Source organism: Phyllobates terribilis, unplaced genomic scaffold (genome assembly GCF_046119375.1).
Source record: "Phyllobates terribilis strain yellow unplaced genomic scaffold, ASM4611937v1 Scaffold_9__5_contigs__length_417890890, whole genome shotgun sequence".
NCBI classification, from domain to species: Eukaryota; Metazoa; Chordata; class Amphibia; order Anura; family Dendrobatidae; genus Phyllobates; species Phyllobates terribilis.
The window spans coordinates 175,678,966-175,700,742 of NW_027362769.1; the positions used below are offsets into that span (position 1 = coordinate 175,678,966).

Consider the following 21,777-nt stretch of genomic DNA (forward strand, 5'->3'; position numbering starts at 1 on the left):
TAGGGACAGTATTATAGTAGTTATATTCTTATACATAGGAACAGTATTATAGTAGTTATATTCTTGTACATAGGAGCAGTATTATAGTATTTATATTCTTGTACATAGGAACAGTATTATAGTAGTTATATTCTTGTACATAGGAGCAGTATTATAGTAGTTATATTCTTGTACATAGGAGCAGTATTATAGTAGTTATATTCTTGTACATAGGAGCAGTATTATAGTAGTTATATTCTTGTACATAGAAGCAGTATTATAGTAGTTATATTCTTGTACATAGGAGCAGTATTATAGTAGTTATATTCTTGTATATAGGAGCAGTATTATAGTAGTTATATTCTTGTACATAGGAGCAGTATTATAGTAGTTATATTCTTGTACATAGGAGCAGTATTATAGTAGTTATATTCTTGTACATAGGAGCAGTATTATAATAATTATATTCTTGTACATAGAAGCAGTATTATAGTAGTTATATTCTTGTACATAGGAGCAGTATTATAATAATTATATTCTTGTACATAGAAGCAGTATTATAGTAGTTATATTCTTGTACATAGGAGCAGTATTATAGTAGTTATATTCTTGTACATAGGAGCAATATTATAGTAGTTATAATCTTGTACATAGTGGCAGTATTTTAGTAGTTATATTCTTGTACATAGGGGCAGTATTATAGTAGTTATATTCTTGTACATAGGGGGCAGTATTATAGTAGTTATATTCTTGTACATAGGAGCAGTATTATAGTAGTTATATTCTTGTACATAGGAGCAGTATTATAGTAGTTATATTCTTGTACATAGCGGCAGTATTATAGTAGTTATATTCTTGTACATAGGTACAGTATTATAGTAGTTATATATTTTTTCATAAGGAGCAGTATTATAGTAGTTATATTCTTGTACATTGGAGCAGTATTATAGTAGTTATATTCTTCTACATAGAAGCAGTATTATAGTAGTTATATTCTTGTACATAGGAGCAGTATTATAGTAGTTATATTCTTCTACATAGAAGCAGTATTATAGTAGTTATATTCTTGTACATAGTGGCAGTATTATAGTAGTTATATTCTTCTACATAGAAGCAGTATTATAGTAGTTATATTCTTGTACATAGGGGCAGTATTATAGTAGTTATATTCTTGTACATAGGGGCAGTATTATAGTAGTTATATTCTTGTACATAGGGGGCAGTATTATAGTAGTTATATTCTTGTACATAGGAGCAGTATTATAGTAGTTATTTTCTTGTACATAGGAGCAGTATTATAGTAGTTATATTCTTGTACATAGGAGCAGTATTATAGTAGTTATATTCTTGTACATAGGGGCAGTATTATAGTAGTTATATTCTTGTACATAGGGGGCAGTATTATAGTAGTTATATTCTTGTACATAGGAGCAGTATTAGAGTAGTTATATTCTTGTACATAGGAGCAGTATTATAGTAGTTATATTCTTGTACATAGGAGCAGTATTATAGTAGTTATATTCTTGTACATAGGGGCAGTATTATAGTAGTTATATTCTTGTACATAGGAGCAGTATTATAGTAGTTATATTCTTGTACATAGCGGCAGTATTATAGTAGTTATATTCTTGTACATAGGTACAGTATTATAGTAGTTATATTTTTTTTCATAAGGAGCAGTATTATAGTAGTTATATTCTTGTACATTGGAGCAGTATTATAGTAGTTATATTCTTCTACATAGAAGCAGTATTATAGTAGTTATATTCTTGTACATAGGAGCAGTATTATAGTAGTTATATTCTTCTACATAGAAGCAGTATTATAGTAGTTATATTCTTGTACATAGTGGCAGTATTATAGTAGTTATATTCTTCTACATAGAAGCAGTATTATAGTAGTTATATTCTTGTACATAGGGGCAGTATTATAGTAGTTATATTCTTGTACATAGGGGCAGTATTATAGTAGTTATATTCTTGTACATAGGGGGCAGTATTATAGTAGTTATATTCTTGTACATAGGAGCAGTATTATAGTAGTTATATTCTTGTACATAGGAGCAGTATTATAGTAGTTATATTCTTGTACATAGCGGCAGTATTATAGTAATTATATTCTTGTACATAGGAGCAGTATTATAGTAGTTATATTCTTGTACATAGGAGCAGTATTATAGTAGTTATATTCTTGTACATAGCGGTAGTATTATAGTAGTTATATTCTTGTACATAGGAGCAGTATTATAGTAGTTATATTTTTGTACATAGGGGGCAGTATTATTGTAGTTATATTCTTGTACATAGGAGCAGTATTATAGTAGTTATATTCTTGTACATAGGGGGCAGTATTATAGCAGTTATATTCTTGTACATAGGGGCAGTATTATAGTAGTTATATTCTTGTACATAGGAGCAGTATTATAGTAGTTATATTCTTGTACATAGGAGCAGTATTATAGTAGTTATATTCTTGTACATAGGAGCAGTATTATAGTAGTTATATTCTTGTACATAGGGGCAGTATTATAGTAGTTATATTCTTGTACATAGGAGCAGTATTATAGTAGTTATATTCTTGTACATAGCGGCAGTATTATAGTAGTTATATTCTTGTACATAGGAGCAGTATTATAGTAGTTATATTCTTGTACATAGGGGGCCGTATTATAGTAGTTATATTCTTGTGCATAGGGGCAGTATTATAGTAGGTATATTCTTGTACATAGGAGCAGTATTATAGTAGTTATATTCTTGTACATAGGAGCAGTATTATAGTAGTTATATTCTTGTACATAGGAGCAGTATTATAGTAGTTATATTCTTGTACATAGGAGCAGTATTATAGTAGTTATATTATTGTACATAGGAGCAGTATTATAGTAGTTATATTCTTGTACATAGGGGGCAGTATTATAGTAGTTATATTCTTGTACATAGGGGCAGTATTATTGTAGTTATATTCTTGTACATAGGGGGCAGTATTATAGTAGTTATATTCTTGTACATAGGGGGCAGTATTATAGTAGTTATATTCTTGTACATAGGAGCAGTATTATAGTAGTTATATTCTTGTACATAGGTGGCAGTATTATAGTAGTTATATTCTTGTACATAGGGGGCAGTATTATAGTAGTTATATTCTTGTACATAGGAGCAGTATTATAGTAGTTATATTCTTGTGCATAGAAGCAGTATTATAGTAGTTATATTCTTGTACATAGGAACAGTATTATAGTAGTTATATTCTTGTACATAGGAGCAGTATTATAGTAGTTATATTCTTGTACATAGGAGCAGTATTATAGTAGTTATATTCTTGTACATAGGGACAGTATTATAGTAGTTATATTCTTATACATAGGAACAGTATTATAGTAGTTATATTCTTGTACATAGGAGCATTATTATAGTATTTATATTCTTGTACATAGGAACAGTATTATAGTAGTTATATTCTTGTACATAGGAGCAGTATTATAGTAGTTATATTCTTGTACATAGGAGCAGTATTATAGTAGTTATATTCTTGTACATAGGAGCAGTATTATAGTAGTTATATTCTTGTACATAGAAGCAGTATTATAGTAGTTATATTCTTGTACATAGGAGCAGTATTATAGTAGTTATATTCTTGTATATAGGAGCAGTATTATAGTAGTTATATTCTTGTACATAGGAGCAGTATTATAGTAGTTATATTCTTATACATAGGGGCAGTATTATAGTAGTTATATTCTTGTACTTAGGGAGCAGTATTATAGTAGTTATATTCTTGTACATAGGAGCAGTATTATAATAGTTATATTCTTGTACATAGGAGCAGTATTATAGTAGTTATATTCTTGTACATAGTGGGCAGTATTATAGTAGTTATATTCTTGTACATAGGGGGCAGTATTATAGTAGTTATATTCTTGTACATAGGGGGCAGTATTATAGTAGTAATATTCTTGTACATAGGGGGCAGTATTATAGTAGTTAGATTCTTGTACATAGGGGGCAGTATTGTAGTAGTTATATTCTTGTACATAGGGGCAGTATTATAGTAGTTATATTCTTGTACATAGGAGGCAGTATTATAATAGTTATATTCTTGTACATAGGAGCAGTATTATAGTAGTTATATTCTTGTACATAGGAGCAGTATTATAGTAGTTATATTCTTGTGCATAGGGGCAGTATTATAGTAGTTATATTTTTGTACATAGGAGCAGTATTATAGTAGTTATATTCTTGTACATAGGAGCAGTATTATAGTAGTTATATTCTTATACATAGGAGCAGTATTATAGTAGTTATATTCTTGTACATAGGGGCAGTATTATAGTAGTTATATTCTTCTACATAGGAGCAGTGTTATGGTAGTTATATTTTTGTACATAGGAGCATTATTATAGTAGTTATATTTTTGTACATAGGAGCAGTATTATAGTAGTTATATTCTTGTACATAGGAGCAGTATTATAGTAGTTATATTCTTGTACATAGGAGCAGTATTATAGTAGTTATATTCTTGTACATAGGAGCAGTATTATATTAGTTATATTTTTGTACATAGGAGCAGTATTATAGTAGTTATATTCTTGTACATAGGAGTAGTATTATAGTAGTTATATTCTTGTACATAGGGGGCAGTAGTATAGTAGTTATATTCTTGTACATAGGGACAGTATTATAGTGGTTATATTCTTGTACATAGGAGCAGTATTATAGTAGGTATATTCTTGTACATAGAGGGCAGTATTATAGTAGTTATATTCTTGTACATCTGGGACAGTATTATAGCAGTTATATTCTTGTACATAGGAGCAGTATTATAATAATTATATTTTTGTACATAGAAGCAGTATTATAGTAGTTATATATTTTTTCATAAGGAGCAGTATTATAGTAGTTATATTCTTGTACATAGGAGCAGTATTATAATAATTATATTCTTGTACATAGAAGCAGTATTATAGTAGTTATATTCTTGTACATAGGAGCAGTATTATAGTAGTTATATTCTTGTACATAGGAGCAGTATTATAGTAGTTATATTCTTGTACATAGGGGCAGTATTATAGTAGTTATATTCTTGTACATAGGGGCAGTATTATAGTAGTTATATTCTTGTACATAGGGGGCAGTATTATAGTAGTTATATTCTTGTACATAGGAGCAGTATTATAGTAGTTATATTCTTGTACATAGGAGCAGTATTATAGTAGTTATATTCTTGTACATAGGAGCAGTATTATAGTAGTTATATTCTAGTACATAGAAGCAGTATTATAGTAGTTATATTCTTGTACATAGCGACAGTATTAGAGTAGTTATATTCTTGTACATAGGAGCAGTATTATAGTAGTTATATTCTTGTACATAGGAGCAGTATTATAGTAGTTATATTCTTGTACATAGGGGGCAGTATTATAGTAGTTATATTCTTGTACATAGGAGCAGTATTATAGTAGTTATATTCTTGTACATAGGAGCAGTATTATAGTAGTTATATTCTTGTACATAGGAGCAGTATTATAGTAGTTATATTCTAGTACATAGAAGCAGTATTATAGTAGTTATATTCTTGTACATAGCGACAGTATTAGAGTAGTTATATTCTTGTACATAGGAGCAGTATTATAGTAGTTATATTCTTGTACATAGGAGCAGTATTATAGTAGTTATATTCTTGTACATAGGGGGCAGTATTATAGTAGTTATATTCTTGTATATAGGAGCAGTATTATAGTAGTTATATTCTTGTACATAGGGGGCAGTGTTATAGCAGTTATATTCTTGTACATAGGGGCAGTATTATAGTAGTTATATTCTTGTACATAGGAGCACTATTATAGTAGTTATATTCTTGTACATAGGGGGCAGTATTATAGTAGTAATATTCTTGTACATAGGGGGCAGTATTATAGTAGTTATATTCTTGTACATAGGGGGCAGTATTATAGTAGTTATATTCTTGTACATAGGGGCAGTATTATAGTAGTTATATTCTTGTACATAGGAGGCAGTATTATAATAGTTATATTCTTGTACATAGGAGCAGTATTATAGTAGTTATATTCTTGTACATAGGAGCAGTATTATAGTAGTTATATTCTTGTACATAGGGGGCAGTATTATAGTAGTTATATTTTTGTACATAGGAGCAGTATTATAGTAGTTATATTCTTGTACATAGGAGCAGTATTATAGTAGTTATATTTTTGTACATAGGAGCAGTATTATAGTAGTTATATTCTTGTACATAGGAGCAGTATTATAGTAGTTATATTTTTGTACATAGGAGCAGTATTATAGTAGTTATATTCTTGTACATAGGAGCAGTATTATAGTAGTTATATTCTTGAACATAGGAGCAGTATTATAGTAGTTATATTCTTGTACATAGGGGCAGTATTATAGTAGTTATATTCTTGTACATAGGAGCAGTATTATAGTAGGTATATTCTTGTACATAGAGGGCAGTATTATAGTAGTTATATTCTTGTACATCTGGGACAGTATTATAGCAGTTATATTCTTGTACATAGGAACAGTATTATAATAATTATATTCTTGTACATAGAAGCAGTATTATAGTAGTTATATATTTTTTCATAAGGAGCAGTATTATAGTAGTTATATTCTTGTACATAGGAGCAGTATTATAATAATTATATTCTTGTACATAGAAGCAGTATTATAGTAGTTATATTCTTGTACATAGGAGCAGTATTATAGTAGTTATATTCTTGTGCATAGGAGCAGTATTATAGTAGTTATATTCTTGTACATAGGGGCAGTATTATAGTAGTTATATTCTTGTACATAGGGGCAGTATTATAGTAGTTATATTCTTGTACATAGGGGGCAGTATTATAGTAGTTATATTCTTGTACATAGGAGCAGTATTATAGTAGTTATATTCTTGTACATAGGAGCAGTATTATAGTAGTTATATTCTTGTACATAGGAGCAGTATTATAGTAGTTATATTCTAGTACATAGAAGCAGTATTATAGTAGTTATATTCTTGTACATAGCGACAGTATTAGAGTAGTTATATTCTTGTACATAGGAGCAGTATTATAGTAGTTATATTCTTGTACATAGGAGCAGTATTATAGTAGTTATATTCTTGTACATAGGGGGCAGTATTATAGTAGTTATATTCTTGTATATAGGAGCAGTATTATAGTAGTTATATTCTTGTACATAGGGGGCAGTGTTATAGCAGTTATATTCTTGTACATAGGGGCAGTATTATAGTAGTTATATTCTTGTACATAGGAGCAGTATTATAGTAGTTATATTCTTGTACATAGGAGCAGTATTATAGTAGTTATATTCTTGTACATAGGAGCAGTATTATAGTAGTTATATTCTTGTACATAGGGGGCAGTATTATAGTAGTTATATTCTTGTACATAGGGGCAGTATTATAGTAGGTATATTCTTGTACATAGGAGCAGTATTATAGTAGTTATATTCTTGTACATAGGAGCAGTATTATAGTAGTTATATTCTTGTACATAGGAGCAGTATTATAGTAGTTATATTCTTGTACATAGGGGGCAGTATTATAGTAGTTATATTCTTGTACATAGGAGCAGTATTATAGTAGTTATATTCTTGTACATAGGGGGCAGTATTATAGTAGTTATATTCTTGTACATAGGGGCAGTATTATAGTAGTTATATTCTTGTACATAGGGGCAGTATTATAGTAGGTATATTCTTGTACATAGGGGCAGTATTATAGTAGTTATATTCTTGTACATAGGGGCAGTATTATAGTAGTTATATTCTTGTACATAGGGGGCAGTATTATGGTAGTTATATTCTTGTACATAGGGGGCAGTATTATAGTAGTTATATTCTTGTACATAGGAGCAGTATTATAGTAGTTATATTCTTGTACATAGGGGGCAGTATTATAGTAGTTATATTCTTGTACATAGGGGGCAGTGTTATAGTAGTTATATTCTTGTACATAGGGGGCAGTATTATAGTAGTAATATTCTTGTACATAGGGGGCAGTATTATAGTAGTAATATTCTTGTACATAGGGGGCAGTATTATAGTAGTTATATTCTTGTACATAGGGGCAGTATTATTGTAGTTATATTCTTGTACATAGGGGCAGTATTATTGTAGTTATATTCTTGTACATAGGGAGCAGTATTATAGTAGTTATATTCTTGTACATAGGGGCAGTATTATAGTAGTTATATTCTTGTACATATGAGCAGTATTATAATAGTTATATTCTTGTACATAGGAGCAGTATTATAATAGTTATATTCTTGTACATAGGAGCAGTATTATAGTAGTTATATTCTTGTACATAGGGGCAGTATTATAGTAGTTATATTCTTGTACATAGGAGCAGTATTATAATAGTTATATTCTTGTACATAGGAGCAGTATTATAGTAGTTATATTCTTGTACATAGTGGGCAGTATTATAGTAGTTATATTCTTGTACATAGGGGGCAGTATTATAGTAGTTATATTATTGTACATAGGGGGCAGTATTATAGTAGTAATATTCTTGTACATAGGGGGCAGTATTATAGTAGTTATATTCTTGTACATAGGCGGCAGTATTATAGTAGTTATATTCTTGTACATAGGGGCAGTATTATAGTAGTTATATTCTTGTACATAGGGGGCAGTATTATAGTAGTTATATTCTTGTACATAGTGGGCAGTATTATAGTAGTTATATTCTTGTACATAGGGGGCAGTATTATAGTAGTAATATTCTTGTACATAGGGGTCAGTATTATAGTAGTTATATTCTTGTACATAGGGGGCAGTATTATAGTAGTTATATTCTTGTACATAGGGGACAGTATTATAGTAGTTATATTCTTGTACATAGGGGGCAGTATTATAGTAGTTATATTCTTGTACATAGGAGGCAGTATTATAGTAGTTATATTCTTCTACATAGGAGCAGTATTATAGTAGTTATATTCTTGTACATAGTGGCAGTATTATAGTAGTTATATTCTTCTACATAGGAGCAGTATTATAGTAGTTATATTCTTGTACATAGTGGCAGTATTATAGTAGTTATATTCTTCTACATAGGAACAGTATTATAGTAGTTATATTTTTGTACATAGGAGCAGTATTATAGTAGTTATATTTTTGTACATAGGAGCAGTATTATAGTAGTTATATTCTTGTGCATAGGGGGCAGTATTATAGTAGTTATATTCTTGTACATAGGGGGCAGTATTATAGTAGTTATATTCTTGTACATAGGGAGCAGTATTATCGTAGTTATATTCTTGTAACATATAGGGGATATAGACAGTGACTGATGCTTGCAGAAATTCATTGCCAAACTCAGCAGAATATAGACACTTGACTGTTGGAAACCAGGTTGGATTCATATCACCCATGTACAAGCTTCTTGGGATTGTAAATGATGATTTTGGCCGTCTGCATAGTTATAGAAATGTCCACTATTACCAGTGTATCAAAGCCTTCAATTATGATTGCCAATGTCGTCAAGCTGACTAAAAAATACTGACCGAATACTGACCCAATACTGATAGTGGGGCCGTGGTCTTAGGCACAATGCGGCGCTTTGCAAGTGGAGACTTTTGTTTGAGTTTATTCTTTGCCTGAAAGTTTGAGTCACAATAATAATAAGAAGAATAAGGATAATATTATTTATAGGGTAATGACTGTAGACAGAGGCGTTACCGGGACTGACCCCCTGGACCGCTCACTCACCGTAGATGATACTGGATGTTAATGCTCCTCAGTGGTTGGAGACCTCCCGGGAGCAGCAGGTTAATATGTGGTGAATGATTATTGATCTGTAACAAATCTTACAAGTAGCAATTATTAATGACAGACCGTGTGGTTGTTAATACTCATTAACAAAACAATGTATCAAAGAGTTGTGGATTTAAAGGAGTATTCCACCACATTATACCTATTTAGTAGGAACCAAAACCAGGTGAGGAACAATCAGAGAAAAGGTAGAATAGAAACAAGTCACCAATTCTGCATTTATCACCCACTCCTGAGAAAAAATACTGACCGAATACTGATAGTGGGGCCGTGGTCTTAATCTGATCAACGCGAGTAGTGGCCATAAATGTGCACATCGCCCTTCGTTCATTACCATGAGAGTTACAATTGAATGTTGCATCCATGTCTGTGCTGCCATATAACACAATGGCCCCTGACTTTTATGACCACGACATGTTTTGGGGGGATTCAATGCCTGTTTTAATTTTTTTTCTCACATACTGATTTCATGTTCATAGAAACCTACTATGTATGGGATTGCCCTTTAAGCGATTTTCCATCCCTCGGGTCGCACCTCCAGCATTGGGCTTTAGTAGAATTAGCAGCCTCTCGTGATGCTGTGTTTTCACGTTGGTGAGAAGTCGTCTCTGGCGCGGCCGTTTTATAGCTTTCCGCACCGTGTTCAGCGCAGTTTTACAGTTTCCTTCTAGCACTTGTCTTGGCCGGGATGTGAAGGAAGAAGATAAACACGATGTTGTGAGACTCCGGTGATTTATGGATCTCAGGACAGATCATTGTCGTACACCAGAGATGCTAGAGATCGTATATGTAGGACCGATCGTTGGTCTCTTAGAGGGAAGTTCCACATTTTAGTCTGCATTGTTCTGTTCTGTATGGTCCTCTCTCTTCTAGGACAGACCTGGCTTTGGATACTTTCTTCCACGATCTTGAGCTTTAAAATTCCTCTTGGTGGCATTAATCTGATAATCAAGATAATCTGATCATCTTGGACTCATTTCCAGCAGGTTGATGTTTACGATGCCGCATACAGAGTGAGACAACTTCAGATTTATTTTATTTAAGTCACAATCTGATACATTTTTTTATTTTTGTTTTTTAGTTATTCAGTTGTTTTTTTTACCTTGTTAGTGAGTTTAATACGGTTTTCTAGAAAAAAAATATAATAATCCAGAATACCTGATTATCTGGAATCTGGTCCACTGGATATAGTAGATTTTTAGAGGGAGAAATGGTTGTAGTTGCAGCTGGTTATTATTGAACCCTAAAACCTCCATGCAACATAGATAGGAGATAGCAGTGATATACAGTACAGAGCAAAAGTTTGGACGCACCTTCTCATTTAAAGATTTTTCTATATTTTCATGACTATGAAAATTGTACATTCACACTGAAGGCATCAAAACTATGAATTACCACATGTGGAATTATATACTTAACAAAAAAGTGTGAAACAACTGAAAATATGTCTTATATTCTAGGTTCTTCAAAGTAGCCACCTTTTGCTTTGATGACTGCTTTGCACACTCTTGGCATTCTCTTGATGAGCTTCAAGAGGTAGTCACCGGAAATGGCTTTCACTTCACAGGTGTGCCCTGTCAGGTTTAATAAGTGGGATTTCTTGCCTTATAAATGGGGTTGGGACCATCAGTTGTGTTGTGCAGAAGTCAGGTGGATACACAGCTGATAGTCCTACTGAATAAAAATCAAGTAACTTTGCAATTTTTAAAATTTTATACCTTACTGATCGGTTGCTTTGGTTACCAACCACCTCTGCAGTCTATTTGCTGGTTTTCTAGGCAAAGAGTGCAGCCATTACATGTTCTTTGCTATTGAGCTTGCGAGCGCTGCTTTGAAGCTGCAGAAGAAATGGTACCTCTGCTTGCAGCATCAGAGACTGTACTGTTTGGGCAGCAGGTCAAGCTGCTGGTCCTAACTGTCAATCTTCAGGAGCGCCCCACCCCCCATCCAGCAGGAAGCCTGGAAGAGGGGGTGATGTGTGCTCCTGAAGACAGAAAATGATACAACCTATCTGCACAACTGCTTTAAAGGGAATGTGTCCGCAGGATTTCACCCCCAAACTATTTATATGCACAAGCAGCTTTTTCAAAGGCAAGTCCGGAGATATCTTTACATGGCCGGCCTGTTCCTTCTTTACTGAGAAATCTGCATTTGAATTGATATGCAAATGAGGCTGAAGAGCTCTGGTAGATCTGAAGCCTCTGTCACTCCAGCTCTATTCCCCGCCCAGTGCCTCCTCCTCATTGACTGACCGCCTCTATGCTGTGGGACTTCAGTAGGCCCATCTTATGCATTAATGACTTTTCTAGGCTGGGAGTAATAACGTGTGCAGCTCTGGCTGTGACCCAGGAGTGATGGATCTGACATCGCACGGATTCCATCTTCTGCATTACAGAGAAATGTTTTTTATCCACTTGACCCAGGAGACTGGAAATAACGATGATTGTCATTAACGCTGAGGGGTGTTGTGGTTGGCGCTAAATGATGAGGAGCAGGATGACCTGATCTCCCCTAGCAGCTATGCTGGATAGTGATGAGGGGGCAGATGACCTGATCTACCCCAGCAGCTATGCTGGATAGTGATGAGGGGGCAGATGACCCGATCTACCCCAGCAGCTATGCTGGATAGTGATAAGGGGGCAGATGACCTGATCTCCCCCTGCAGCTATGCTGGATAGTGATGAGGGGGCAGATGACCTGATCTACCCCAGCAGCTATGCTGGATAGTGATGAGGGGGCAGATGACCTGATCTCCCCCTGCAGCTATGCTGGATAGTGATGAGGGGGCAGATGACCCGATCTACCCCCAGCAGCTATGCTGGATAGCGATGAGGGGGCAGATGACCCGATCTACCCCCAGCAGCTATGCTGGACAGTGATGAGGGGGCAGATGACCTGATCTCCCCCTGCAGCTATGCTGGATAGTGATGAGGGGGCAGATGACCCCATCTACCCCCAGCAGCTATGCTGGACAGTGATGAGGGGGCAGATGACCTGATCTCCCCCTGCAGCTATGCTGGACAGTGATGAGGGGGCAGATGACCCGATCTACCCCCAGCAGCTATGCTGGATAGTGATGAGGGGGCAGATGACCCGATCTACCCCCAGCAGCTATGCTGGATAGCGATGAGGGGGCAGATGACCCGATCTACCCCCAGCAGCTATGCTGGATAGCGATGAGGGGGCAGATGACCCGATCTACCCCCAGCAGCTATGCTGGACAGTGATGAGGGGGCAGATGACTTGATCTCCCCCTGCAGCTATGCTGGATAGTGATGAGGGGGCAGATGACCCCATCTACCCCCAGCAGCTATGCTGGACAGTGATGAGGGGGCAGATGACCTGATCTCCCCCTGCAGCTATGCTGGACAGTGATGAGGGGGCAGATGACCCGATCTACCCCCAGCAGCTAGGCTGGATAGTGATGAGGGGGCAGATGACCCGATCTACCCCCAGCAGCTATGCTGGATAGTGATGAGGGGGCAGATGACCTGATCTACCCCAGCAGCTATGCTGGATAGTGATAAGGGGGCAGATGACCTGATCTCCCCCTGCAGCTATGCTGGATAGTGATGAGGGAGCAGATGACCCGATCTACCCCCAGCAGCTATGCTGGATAGCGATGAGGGGGCAGATGACCCGATCTACCCCCAGCAGCTATGCTGGACAGTGATGAGGGGGCAGATGACCTGATCTCCCCCTGCAGCTATGCTGGATAGTGATGAGGGGGCAGATGACCCCATCTACCCCCAGCAGCTATGCTGGATAGTGATGAGGGGGCAGATGACCTGATCTCCCCCTGCAGCTATGCTGGACAGTGATGAGGGGGCAGATGACCCGATCTACCCCCAGCAGCTATGCTGGATAGTGATGAGGGGGCAGATGACCCGATCTACCCCCAGCAGCTATGCTGGATAGCGATGAGGGGGCAGATGACCCGATCTACCCCCAGCAGCTATGCTGGATAGCGATGAGGGGGCAGATGACCCGATCTACCCCCAGCAGCTATGCTGGACAGTGATGAGGGGGCAGATGACTTGATCTCCCCCTGCAGCTATGCTGGATAGTGATGAGGGGGCAGATGACCCCATCTACCCCCAGCAGCTATGCTGGACAGTGATGAGGGGGCAGATGACCTGATCTCCCCCTGCAGCTATGCTGGACAGTGATGAGGGGGCAGATGACCCGATCTACCCCCAGCAGCTAGGCTGGATAGTGATGAGGGGGCAGATGACCCGATCTACCCCCAGCAGCTATGCTGGATAGTGATGAGGGGGCAGATGACCCGATCTACCCCCAGCAGCTATGCTTTATAGTGATGAGGGGGCAGATGACCTGATCTACCCCAGCAGCTATGCTGGATAGTGATGAGGGGGCAGATGACCTGATCTCCCCCCTGCAGCTATGCTGGATAGTGATGAGGGGGCAGATGACCTGATCTCCCCCTGCAGCTATGCTGGATAGTGATGAGGGGGCAGATGACCTGATCTCCCCCTGCAGCTATGCTGGATAGTGATGAGGGGGCAGATGACCTGATCTCCCCCAGCAGCTATGCTGGATAGTGATGAGGGGGCAGATGACCTGATCTCCCCCTGCAGCTATGCTGGATAGTGATGAGGGGGCAGATGACCTGATCTACCCCAGCAGCTATGCTGGATAGTGATGAGGGGGCAGATGACCTGATCTCCCCCTGCAGCTATGCTGGATAGTGATGAGGGGGCAGATGACCTGATCTACCCCAGCAGCTATGCTGGATAGTGATGAGGGGGCAGATGACCTGATCTACCCCCAGCAGCTATGCTGGATAGTGATGAGGGGCAGATGACCTGATCTCCCCCTGCAGCTATGCTGGATAGTGATGAGGGGGCAGATGACCCGATCTACCCCCAGCAGCTATGCTGGATAGTGATGAGGGGCAGATGACCTGATCTCCCCCTGCAGCTATGCTGGATAGTGATGAGGGGGCAGATGACCTGATCTCCCCCAGCAGCTATGGTGGACAGTGATGAGGGGGCAGATGACCCGATCTCCCCCCAGCAGCTATGGTGGACAGTGATGAGGGGGCAGATGACCCGATCTCCCCCCAGCAGCTATGGTGGACAGTGATGAGGGGGCAGATGACCTGATCTCCCCCCAGCAGCTATGGTGGACAGTGATGAGGGGGCAGATGACCTGATCTCCCCCCAGCAGCTATGGTGGACAGTGATGAGGGGGCAGATGACCCGATCTCCCCCCAGCAGCTATGCTGGACAGTGATGAGGGGGCAGATGACCCGATCTCCCCCCAGCAGCTATGCTGGACAGTGATGAGGGGGCAGATGACCTGATCTCCCCCCAGCAGCTATGGTGGACAGTGATGAGGGGGCAGATGACCCGATCTCCCCCCAGCAGCTATGCTGGACAGTGATGAGGGGGCAGATGACCCGATCTCCCCCCAGCAGCTATGCTGGACAGTGATGAGGGGCAGATGACGCTGCCACCTCTAACCCAGACCTGCTCCATGTTATTGGAATATGAGGAATTTCCCCTGGGGGGTGGAATGCCACTGAGATTCTTCTTTTTTTTCTCCCAGAGGTCGGAATGTGTCCATTAAGGAACACAGGTGCTCGGCTGGGGGTAGTTGTGCTCTGCGGGCCGCTCCAGTGTGTCACTTTATTCTAACATTTTAGGGGTGTTTTTGCAGGACACCTTCCCACCGGTCAGATGTGCTCACACTCTTTGTATCATGTATTCTGCAACTTTCTAATATATTTTGTTTAAATTTTTTACCATTTCCAAGATCTCTGCTTGCTGTCAGGGAATAGAAACACCTGTCCTGGTCCTATGCTTCTTACTGCTGAGGATTTGTTACATTTATATCTAATCTACAGAACCCTATGTGACATAAACATATCATTCACAGCACAAATTTCTTTCCTGTCTGGATCGTTTGCTACAATGTATCAGTGCAGCTAATAAGTATCACCCTAATATCTAAACCATTTATCTCAGGGAGGACGGGATTGTTTAGACTGGATGAAATTGTAGCGAACTCTCATCTACGAGATGTTTGGGGGATTAGTAAATTATTAGGAATTAGTAAATAGGAATGTTCTCATTCATGGGGGCTGTTTTCGGATGTTGGTCCAATGTCAGCCAAACTAAGCCTTAGAACAAAGTCTCTTTCAGGATTACATATATCTCCTTACCTGCAATGGCAAACAGTAGGTAGGAGGCCTTCAGCGTTGCTTTAATTTAATTCTGCACTTCTTAATGTTTGATGTAAGAAATGCACAAAGATCAGCAACAGAAAAAAATCTAGAGGCGATGATGGAGAAGAAAAGCAAAAAGGTACAAAATGGTAACAAAACTGTAGAAAGCGAAGCAAAATGTAACAGTCAACAAAGAGAAAGTATCACTGGAGTGATGGGGCGGGCACACCTCTGGTGCAATCCGTGCATAGGGGCCCTAGAGGTGAGGGGGCCACGTTCAGCTCCAAAGCAGCTTCTGTCACAAACACATAAAAGGGTAAATTATGATGAGCAATTGGATTACATGGGGTCCATATGCGGTTCTTGAACTGGAGCCCCTTCTGTCTATGGATGCCCCCTGTTGAGAGAGAAAGGAAAGATTTACAGAGAATACCACTGAGCCCAGAATCTGCAGCTCCACAAGCCATATGTCGGAGAAAGCAGGACCAAAAGACAAACAAAAATAAGATTGTGCCCACGGCAAAAAGTCAAAGTAATCACATGTCAAGTGTTGTTTAAACATATGAAATCTGAAATAAGAAATGAAGCGACTCTGCAAGGGGCCATGATTACAAATCTCCAGTCATATTGTGTATTCAGCTCCTTTGCAGATCTATGTGCTTCTGTGGTTACAGACTGCAAACAAAATCTGTTTGGATTCAGATCCTGCAGTCATCTGAGAGAGAAGCTTGAAAGAGAACACCCACTGAGGTCTGAACCTGCAGCTCCACAAGTAACAAGGTCAACTAGCAGCATAGTCCTCCAGCAAATCCTCCAGGTGCTCAGATATCGATCTAAGAATATTTCCTCCTTCGTATATTCCTTATGGGACTTTTTAATCTATGTTATGTGTTTCAATTTCTCATAAGTTTTCAGACCCTTAAGGGTATGTGCACACGTTCAGTATTTGCGCAAAAAAATCTGCTGCAAATGCTGATGCGTTGGCAGAAAAAACGCAGCATAAAATATGTGTGATTTTGACACATTTTTTTTACTTGTTTTTTTTGTATACATTTTTGATGCGTTTCCCCACTCATCATTGTGGGTGAAATCTGCAGCAAAAACACTGAAAGAATTGAAATTCTGCAGATTTTAATCTGCCACAAATCTGCAAGAAAAAAAATAGCAAGAGACTTCAGGATTCTCATTCACTTTGTTGGTATCAGGAAATCCTTCAGGTTTTGTAACAAATCTCTACCGAAAACCCGCAACAAAAACAGGAGAAAACTGCAACTTACAGTTACAGTAAAAACTGACACCGTAAAAAAAAAAGCTTGTTTGTATCCCCTTGTAGTGGAACTTTTTTCTAACCTGTTTCACGCCGCCGATGACTGATCATTCTAATATTCCAATACATTGTAGCAAATCCATCTGCTGTGTGAGCAGTACAGTATTTGTGTTTTTCTTTTTCTACTGTTACAATTCACTGACAGCAAGCAGAGATCTCACTAGCGAAGATAGATTGAAGTATAAAGTCTGTTAGAAAGTTGCAGAACATTTTTATGATCCAATGATTTTTATTTATATTTATTTCCTCCCACAATCTAAAGACATACTGATATAGAATGTATATTGTGAGCCCGATGGATGAATGACGTCTGTACATGATGGCGCTGTACAAACAAAGCATAATTAAATAAATATTTACCTGACCTGCTGTGAGCGCCACCTTGTGGCCTGGTGTGGTCATGTTTCTTCCTGCACACAGTGGAAGTTTCTTGTTATATAATTAGATTTGGATTATAAATCTATTTGTTTTATGGAAGAGGTTCTTCCAATCCTAATCTCCGGTTTAGTCATTGTGCATTTAGGTAATTTCCACCCTATGTGGATAACGGTCACCAACAGCGGACCATGGGGTGCAGCGGTAGCTGTCACCCCTCAGGGTCTTGTCGCAGTGAGTGAAGGGGGTCTGTGGCCTTTCTGTCACCAGTATCCTATGGTAAATGTGGGGAGGGCTGTTCTAGATTTTGCATAGGTGGTCTGGGTTCCTCAGGTTGCTCCTCTGGGTAGACCCCCTAAAAAAACAAATATTTTCAGGGTGAGCGGTGTGCGCGGTCCGCCTGGCAGTGGCAGGGTTAACAGACAGGAAGCCAGCTGCATGTACAGTTTTTATTTTATAACATGTGGAAGAGAACTGGAGAAGGAATTGCTGGGGAGGCCCCTCCTGCCTCCACCTCTCCCAGCTGTGCTCCCTCCCACCTGGCCGCAGTCCCCCCCACCTACCCCCAGCCCCAGCAATCCTGCTGTTCTCTTCTGTATGGGTGTTTTAATGTTATTTCCCCCCTCCTGGATTCCATGCCCTTTAAGGCTGTGCAGATCAGTAAAGCAGCCAGGAGTTGCTGTTGGGTGTGTATGTGTTTTGCTTGGAGTGAACAGCTCAGGAAAAAAAAAAAAAAAAAGGAACAAGATTGAGGCAAATGGATAGAAAGGAATAAGCGCCCCCTCCCCTCCCTACATCGCATTTCTTCTTTTTTTCATACACAGTGTTTGCCTCAGCCCCACGCGGCTCACACACAGGGACAGAGCTTCCACTCCTTACACTTCTGCTCCCACATTCACACTTTTTTTTTTTTTTTCTGGGAACTTTCTCTGCTTTTTTTCGCTTTTTACAACATTGTATCAATTTGTTGCAGACGTTGACACTCTTCTTGTATCTTGATACATTCTATTGTTTTTCTTGGCATCATTCTGCCCTCCTCCCTTCCTCGCTTCACCTTTGTGTCCAGGTAAGAAGAAAGGAAGGAGGGAGCCAGATACGTTTTTTTTTTTTTTTCTTTTCGTTTTCCTTTTTTATTGATTCCCAGTTAAACTTTGGATTTGTATAAGAAAATTAAATATCAAGGAGCAGCGGTGGCACCTGGAGGCGGCTGATACACTGGGATCTTGTTGCAGCCGTGTAAGGTGAGACAAGGGACAAGTGTGCGGCTTTGTACCGGCGCAGTTGCTGCATCCAGACTATGATGGGAATGACATTCATGGTGCGGATAGGAGGAAGACTGGAAATGATGGGTGATCGATTATATGGCATAGCCCAAGGCAACCTCATATGGGGACTGTAGCATCCCAAATACCTGGATAGATGAAGTGACACAAACTCAACAGACTTAGGACCATTGCTATATTTTATTTAATAAATGTATAGATATAGCAGAGCCGAGTTAGTAATTTCGTACCATGGGCCGTTATGCCACTACGTGTTGTCATTTATATTTTTCCGTGCTTTGCAGGTAAACTTTTTGTAATATCTTAATTAAATGTCATATTGCACCAAAAAAATGACAAACTCAGCTCTGCTACATCTGCACAATTTACCATTTTAGATTGATTTTTGACAGCTTTATGGAGACCATGACAGGTGGTGGCGGTGGAATACTTGGATTCCTGGTGATATTCTTGACCTAAACGGCTGGTGACACAAGTGGAAAGCCGGGTTCACACGAAAGATGAAATTTGTCATATTTGCCCCATTACACCCACAGAAATTTTGTTAGGACTGAACCAATTTTAATGTTCGTCATCTAAAAAAATAATTCCATTGTAAGAAATAGAAAGGTTTTATCTTTCAGATATCTAAATGACAAACTCAGCTCACCTATAACTGCACACTTTAATTTTAGATGCATTTTGCTGACAGCCTTATCTCTGGCGGTGGTGATATATTGTGGATTCTTGAGGATAAGTTGATAATAAAAGTGCAATGCTGGGTTTATAGTAAAGATCTCTGACCAATCAGACCGACCGCACACATGATGAAATTGGTCAGATTTCGCCATTCACACCCACAGATATTTACCGTAGTTAGAATAGAACCAATCCTCTACGTCTTCATCTGAAAATTAAACCTTTCCATCCCTATGATGTAGATTGGCAGATGGGTGAAACAGAATTCAATCAGATCAATTTGCCACTTACACATCAATTTAGATTGCAATAAGTCTGATTGGCCAGAAATTGGTCAGATATCTGCCACAATATGCATTATGTCTATGCTATGGATATACTGATTGTAAGGTGATGCATTTGCTCTTGTGTATCTTTTTGCTATAATGTATCCAGCAGTTGATCTATTCCACTGAGATATATTTAATATTGATTCATTAATGAAGGATGTGCAACATGTTGAACAATTTGGATTTGTCAGTGTAAGCAATCTACAAGACTGAGATGTCTGTGTGCAGCATAGTCCAAAGAATGATTGATGATGATGATGATGATGCTGTGGTTACTGGTTGACAGGACACACTGGTGCTTGTAGTTCCCCAGACTCCTTTGCATTGGCATGATGGATTACATTTCAATTTTTTTCAGATATTCTAATTCTCAATGAGACAATGTTTATTTCAAAGAGCTATGTAAATACTTGTATGCCTAAAAGTATTCTAGGAATAATCTGTGCTCTGAAAGCTTGGAAATATAACTTTTCTGGTTAGCCAATAAAGGTGTCACTCCTAGAATACTTTTGTCATTTTTGGGCATAAAAGTATTTACGTCGATTTTTCTGGCTAACATGGTACCACAATTATAATATTTTATTGTACATCATTACACAGAGCTAAAAACACAAAACCTGCAATTATTTCATGAAAGTAGAAGATTCTGAAAGTCAAACTATTAGGACCTGTGTATCACCTCATTCCCTGGGCCTGAGTTACATGCACTTATCAGCTGCAGGGAGTCTTTCATATAAAAGTTACATCACCTGCAGTTTTTAAGGTTGGTTGCTGACCTCTACATCATCGGTCACAGTTGCACCTGCCCTTTACGGTCTTGTGCTTTTGGTCAGATCAGATGTAGCAGAGCTGAACTGGGGAGATGAAGAAGCAGCAGCGCTGGTCAGATGGAGCAGAGTTTACTCTCCTCAGGTGAAGTGGAGCTGAGTGTGTCGCATGTTACAGAACACAGATGATCAGATCCTGTGGGATATAACAAGGTTGAGTTTATCAGATTGAATCTGACAGATTGTACTGTCAAATTATAGTTTGTTACATAGAAATATAATGACATAACAATATATAGAAAATACTTCTTCAGCTCTGCTACATGTAAACGTACCAGGGAATATGGTCACATAGTTTTGTCTCTAGTCTAAAAATACAAATATTTAATAACCATATTTATTGAAATGATTTGGTTGTCTGACACCGATTATTGCAACAATGTATCAATACAAAACATCATGAAGTCCAAAAGAGAATCACATGAGAAATGATGACTGCACCCTGAGTCCTCACCTCGTGTACTGGACAGTCTGTGTCATTGGGCAACATGAGGCCGACTGGGCAACCGATTCGTGTAGTCAGCAGATTGCTGGATGTTTACAAACAAATGACCATGTGACACCTGTCAGTAATGATGTGGAAAGTGTCCGAGGTGTCTCAGCCCCTTCCCTTGTCAGTAACCTGTCAGTAACTGGCCACTAAAACCAAGATATAGATAAAAAGATATCTAAAAACATAATGTAATATAAAGCTAGTATCAATTACTGGTAATACTGACATATACCACGCCAACATACTATCACAATGCATGAATTTATTATTCATTTCCCCATAACCCCATGGGTCCTGACTGGTTAAAGTGGTTCTCTATAATAGTATATGATTACATATCAATGATAAAACATTGTGCAATGATGGTTGGGATACAATATCATTATCTTGTAATAACTTGATACTGTATCATCAGCCAAGTAAAGTAAAGGACACAACAGCTTCACTCTGACTTATCCACGAGCTGCGGTTCTCAAGCCGTTATGTAACTGCAAAC

The 21,777-nt window shown here is 38.3% G+C and overlaps 1 protein-coding gene across 14 annotated transcripts in view; it reads left to right on the forward strand.

The window, feature by feature from the left end:
* Positions 1 to 21,777, forward strand: part of TNS1 (tensin 1) — a 608,032-nt gene that overhangs the window by 300,062 nt on the left and 286,193 nt on the right. Inside the window, exon 1 of one of the 14 annotated variants that reach the window (XM_073647451.1) lies at positions 18,744 to 18,912. The exons of the other annotated variants lie outside the window; for them this stretch is intronic. The gene's annotated coding sequence lies outside the window, so the exon portion shown is untranslated. Of the gene's footprint in view, positions 1 to 18,743; positions 18,913 to 21,777 lie in introns of those variants that run through there. 14 annotated transcript variants of the gene reach the window in all.